The sequence below is a fragment of the Apodemus sylvaticus genome, chromosome 12 (assembly GCF_947179515.1).
Source record: "Apodemus sylvaticus chromosome 12, mApoSyl1.1, whole genome shotgun sequence".
Classification (NCBI taxonomy): Eukaryota; Metazoa; Chordata; class Mammalia; order Rodentia; family Muridae; genus Apodemus; species Apodemus sylvaticus.
Window position 1 is genome coordinate 27,537,961 of NC_067483.1, and position 5,719 is coordinate 27,543,679.

Sequence of the window (5,719 nt, forward strand, 5' to 3'; positions counted from 1 at the left end):
TCTGGAAAGATCTGGTGCATTTTTAGTGGTCCAGGCTCTTACCAGTGTCCTTGGGATTACAGGGTATGGGCACCAAAGCTCTCAGTTCTGTATTAGGTGTATATTTGACTGTAAGTCAGGCAAGAAGCAGAGATTTTGTAATATATGACACTGATGTTCCATCCATGGTGTGTGTTCTGGTTGATACTGAGTGAGATTTGACTTGTCACCAAAGAGACAAGCCATTAGGCAAATCTGTGAGGGACTTAGTTCTTAGCTTGAGTTCACTGAGGTGGTAAGAGCCATCCCATGGGCTGGAATCCTGGCTGCAGAAAAGGAAAACAGGAGTCGAGCACCAGTGTTTCTCCTTCTGTCTTTGGAACTTCACTTCAGAAACATTGTGAGCCTCAGCTCCTGCTCATGCCTTCCCCACCATGACGGACTGTGCCCTTGACCCGTGAGCCACAATAAACTCTTCCTCGCTAAAGTCCCATTTGTCAGGCATTTTGACACAGCAACAAGTCAAGTAACTAATTCAGTGTTTAAAAAAAAAACAAAACAAAACAAAATAAAGAACTCGGGAGATGGTTCAGCAGGCCTGAATTTGACCCCTAATGCATATGTAAAAGATAGAAGGGGAAAACCAACTCCCCAAGCTGTCCTCTGGCCTACAAACATGTGCTGGGGCACATCCTCACCCACACACAATAATAACAATAATAAATAAAGTAATGAAAACCAAGCTGTCTCAACGTAGAGCTGAGATACTGTGGGAGGATTGTGTTCAAACTGCTCAAGGTTAAACGAGAATGTTGCAACAAGGCAAGAAAAATAGCTGAAGTCAGAACCAGCCAAAGCAAGTTCAGAGTTCAGGGTTTCTGCCCAGCTAGTGTCAACCTATTCCAAAAATGATAACTGTGGAAATCCCCTTAAAATGTTCAGGGCTGCTGTGATTGCAGGACACAATTCTTTCAACTCTTGGTTTCCTTAATAAATCCTTTGATCACTGTGCCAACTTCTTTGCTATTAGAGTGCTGTTGATCAGAATCTGGGAATATATGCCTTCACATAACACATGTGTGCTGTCAGGATACTTGTGCATGGCTCAGGGCAGTCTTGGAATATATGCCTTTGAGAGACCCCCAACTCAATGTTTTTAGACCTCTAAACAACTAGCCCAGCACAGAGTAACTTGTTTTTCTGCTTTCAGCTTGAGAAAGACAGCCCACCCTGTTCTAGTTCCAATGTTTAACTATACAATGCACCAAGGACGTTTACTCCAGATAAGCTCTAACCTTTCTTACTTCCTCATTCTGTACTTCCCCATTCCGTGCATGTTTTATCCTCTACCCCTTGCCTTGTGAATTGTGTCCTCCAACCCTTGTCTTGTGATTTTTCCCCTTTAAATACCCGACTTCAGTTGCACGGGGTCCCACAGTCCTCTACCCCTGTGTGGTGTATGGCTGTGGACCCCAGAGCTCTGGAATAAAAGAAATCCTCGTGTTATTGCATCAAGACTGTTTCTCGAGAGTGATATGGGTGTCGCCTTCCGACAGCGACATTGCAAGGAGACATTGCGAGGAACATTGTGGGGTGCTGGGGCACCCTTGGTTTTTGGGGGTCTTACACCTTCAGCTGTCACACAGGGAACTCTGGATATGTGCACCTTCTTATAGCTCATCCACAGGAAATGTAGTCAAGACTCAAAAGGGATAAAACAAATCTCCCCTTTGTTCTTTCTCTTTTGTGAACTGGAGGTGAAGTAAGCGCCCATCAGCCCTGCCGGTCTCTCTGGGCTCTGTTGTAATGCTGTGTCTGATATTAAGAGCCTCTGTGTGAAGATGAAGGTCAGGAAGGTGGTTGTGGAGTAGGAGGCTTGGGCTGTGCTCAGATGTCCAGTGGAGGCACTGTGTATCCCTGGAGAAAGGGTGAAAAACAACGGCCAAGAATTTCATTCCAGGACCCAGAAGGAAAGACACACCATGCTTCTCCTCCTTTGTGAGATCTCCTCCTGAGGTCCACCCATGGTGCCCCATCTTGTGCAGACAGCACTTTCAGTTTAGTTTGGTTCTGGCGCCTTCCCCTGATGGCACAATGGAGGTCTGGGAGACATTGCGAGGAATCCTAATGTACCCTGCTCAGAGGGGTTCCTAGAATAGTGGGAATAGTGGGGAGTGGCAAACTCCCTTATATACTTATAGAGAGAGGCTAAATATTCCAGAAGTGTCAGGGGAGGGGAGGGCAGCAGGTCTCCCAGAATCAACAACTTCAAAGCTGGTAGAAGAAAAAAAAGAGGAAGGACCAATGCGATGGCTCCATTCTTGTGAGTACCAGGCCCCGAGTTCAGTAGCCAGAAACCATCTTTAAAAAACACAAGATAAAATAACACAGAGCCCCTTGGGAGGCAGAGGCAGGAAAGTCACCATGGCTTTCTGGACAGCCAGCCTAGTCTACTCGATGAGTAGCACATTATCAAGAGATCATTTCTCAAATCAAAACAAAAAAAACAAAAAACAAGGTGCATAGCGCCTGAAAAATCACTCCCACCTCATCAACTACCTGCCACACATGCACACACAAGCAGACAAACAGCAACAACTAAGAAGAACTAGTGAAAGAGGGAGCTTGCCAGACTGAATGTGGAGCCGACACTTCTAAACAAAGAGAAAATGCCATCTGATACTAGCTGCTGAAATCTGCAGGTTCCAGAAACCGGACTCCTAAAGCAAGAGCTCGATTCCTAGCTTTGTTCATCTGCTCCGACAAACTAACGACAGGCACCTAGGAGACAACCGGAGGACTAAATGGACAAACATGTGAAAACGCGACACAGCCGTGAGGTCACCACCTGTACGGGTGCTTATTGCATGGCTAACATCTTCATCAGCGTTATTTCTCCCAGGCAGCGATTCAGTGCTGGGGCACAGAGAACAAAGCCCTCGAAGGAATCACAGGCTAATAGCCTTTGTATGGTATAATGGTTGGATAGGTTTGGCCCCCATAGACTCATGTGTTTGAATGCTTGGCCAGTGGGGAGTGGCACTATTAAGAGGTGTGTCCTTATTAGAATAAATGTGGACTTGTTGGAGGAAATGTGTCAATGTAGGGGTGGGCTTGGAAAGTCTCCTTCTGGCTGCCCTTGGATCAAGTTGGAGAACTCCCAGCTCCTTCTCTAGCACCATGTCTGCCTGGGAGCTGCCATGCTTCCTGCTATAATGTTAATGGACTGAACCTCAGACCCTATAATCCAGCCCCAATTAAATGTTGCTCTTTATAAGAGTTGGCTTGGTCATGGTGTCTGTTCACAGCAATGCAAACCCTAACTGAGATGTTTGGGGACTGCTATGTAAACACTCCATGGTCCTGGCACTTTAGCTTGGTGCATCCCCCCCCACACACACACACACAATGTAAAGAGGTTACCATGGTTACTCGCATTTCCAGAGGGAGAAATCAGAAGTTCATAGCACTGTGCAAGGTCTGGTTCTAGATGTTCTCTTTACCACTACCCCTTTCCATGAGATGGACACCCAGAGGCAACTATGACACACATGATGTCCTACATGCCATGTCCATCTTATGAGGCAGCAGGTGTCCTAGTTGTTGTGTGACAACAGATGGAGTGGGCAGAACAAGAGGTGAGCATAGTGATCATCAAAGCCTTCTCAGAGAATGATGGTGAGTTGAAATAACCTCTCCTTCTTTCTTTAAGTTGTATCCATAGAATATTTTGCCCCAACAAAGAGAAAAGTAACCAATATAACAACAGTCACAGAAGGTCAATGAAACCAGGAACCTGCAGTGACTTAACAGAAGGGAAGTGGGAGGCACATGGGTCCCTCTCCAAGGACCCACAGGAAGCTGAAAGGCAAAGAGTTTAGGTTAGAAACTAAGATTTCGTTTCTGATGACATACCTGAACCCTTAAGCCTGGGCTCAGATCACCAACGAAACAAGATTTGGGGCTGGAAAAAAAACGACTCATTTTACTCAGTTGGTAAGATGATTGAAGCACAAACGTGAGGAGGTGAATCCAAGGCTCAAAGGCCACGTAAGAAGGCCAGGCACAGTGGTGCATGCTTCCAAGCCCAGCAGTGTGGACACACAAACAAGGAAGTGCCTGGAGCTCGCTGGCCAGACAGCTTCGCTGACTCAGGGAGATCCAGGTTCAGTGAGGGGCGGTCTCAGAGAACACAGTGGAGAACTATTGAGGGCCATACCTGAGGTCATCCTCGGGCTTCCCCACACACGTGCACATACTTGTGTACCTACACATACATGTACATATGCATGAATATACACACAGTTTTGGCACACACACACACAAAATAATTAAAAGGAATAAATAAATAAAAGGAAAAGGGTGCCTTTCCCTTTCTGAGAATCAAGTCTTTGTTTTCAGCCCATTTTCTCTCCTCCTGGGATTTGCACCCCCGTTCCCACCCATTTAATACTGTCTAATGACTTCCTCCACAGCTCCAACTGCTCATTGCTCCTCTCTGCACACGTGGACACAATAGGATGATGGAGGGCTTCTGTTGATCCGTATCTGCAATGCACTGAGACTGATGAATGAACCACTAACCACACCATCACCATCGCCGATAACAGCAGCGAGCTCGGCTCCCATTTATTGAACATCTATTGCATGCCAGAGATTCTGTAATGAGCAGAAGAGATGCCTCAGTCAGTAAAACGCTTTGCCACACAAGTATGTAGATCTGAGTTTGATTTCCCAGATCCCATAAAGCTAGATGCAACAACACATACCTATAATCCCAGAACTGGAGCGACAGAGACAGGAGAATCCCTAAGGTTTGGCCAGTCAGCCTAGCTCAATCAGTAAGTTCCACGTTCAGTAAGAGACCCTGCCTCAAAAAAAAAAAAAATAACGTGAAACATAACTAGAGAAGGCAACCAAGATTAATTCTGGCCTCTGTAGAGACACATGTGAGCATACAGCCAAACACACACACACACACACACACACACCACACACATATACACATACACATGCACACATACATGTACACACATGTGCATATGCACACAGATGCACACACGCACAGCAATACAGACAGCACCTTAAGGATGATACCCAAAGTTTATCTCTCTCCTCTAGACACATATATGCACCATGTATTTGCACCCATACATGAACCCATATGCATGTCCATACATGTACTCACATAATACAATAAAGGAGTGATTCTACTGTATAGCTTTCAAGTCTAGTTGTTCCAGCTATTCCCTGTCGCCAAGAGCGATGGAGTCTCTGTCTGCATCACATGGCTTACAATGCTGGGGTTGTTTTTCTGCATTCCACATTCCTTCCAGTAATTACACAAAGAGAAAAGAGTTTATGTTATTTTGAGGGAGTTGCACTCAGCATTTCAACTTTACTAAGAAAGGGCATAGTAGTTTTGGCAAGCGAGACAATTTCATTGGAATTGCATGACTTGCCAAAGATCAGAGCTGTTGAGCTAGCTGGGGTGGGGCCCTGAGCCAGATGACTGGAGATGGCTCTCAGACAGCTCACACAGAAGAATTTCCACAAGGCTCTCCTATGCCAAGGCTGTTGGTGACCCATTTGGCCCCATTTATGGTGAGTCACTGAGACAGGATCAAGAATCAGCCAGGAAAACCCAGCTGTGTGATGATATGGGATCTCTGTAAGGTAGGGGAATAGGTCCAAGGGTCTTAACTCACAGGCTGGGACACCATAACAGGTTATGTCCATA

General features: G+C 45.9%; 1 long non-coding RNA gene across 1 annotated transcript; it reads right to left on the reverse strand.

The window, feature by feature from the left end:
• Positions 1–4,388: 4,388 nt before the first annotated feature.
• On the reverse strand, positions 4,389–5,270 carry LOC127697839 (uncharacterized). Its single transcript, XR_007980542.1, has 3 exons — positions 5,168–5,270; positions 4,749–4,846; positions 4,389–4,638 (listed from the first exon to the last, which is right to left on the reverse strand). It is a non-coding gene; the product is annotated as an uncharacterized LOC127697839 (long non-coding RNA).
• Positions 5,271–5,719: the final 449 nt, after the last annotated feature.